We start from the raw sequence: 346 nt of genomic DNA, 5'->3' as shown, positions 1-346 counted from the left end.
TGGGGGGGGGGGAGCATCCCACAGTCCCCCCCACCCCACCGCCCTGCCAGCCTCTATCCCTTGGAGCAGCAGAGCAACCTAGACCTTAAAATAACAATTTTTTTCTTTTTTCTTTAAAAAAACCAAAAAAAGCCCAAAAAAAAGGGAGGAAAAAAATACCCCACAGCCCCCAGCGACACCCCCAAAAAGGAAAAGACCGAGCCAACGATGCCCCGGCAGCCGGCACAGCAGCAGCACGTCTGTGAGTTCAGAGAGTGGAACTTAAATATCCAGAGGTAGTTGTGAATGAAAGGAAAAAAAAAAAAAAGTACTAAAAAAAAATTATATATATATATACCAGAACCCA

The sequence above is a fragment of the Calidris pugnax genome, unplaced genomic scaffold (genome assembly GCF_001431845.1).
Source record: "Calidris pugnax isolate Ruff unplaced genomic scaffold, ASM143184v1 scaffold245, whole genome shotgun sequence".
NCBI classification, from domain to species: domain Eukaryota; kingdom Metazoa; phylum Chordata; class Aves; order Charadriiformes; family Scolopacidae; genus Calidris; species Calidris pugnax.
Note: the sequence above shows the minus strand (reverse complement) of the source record.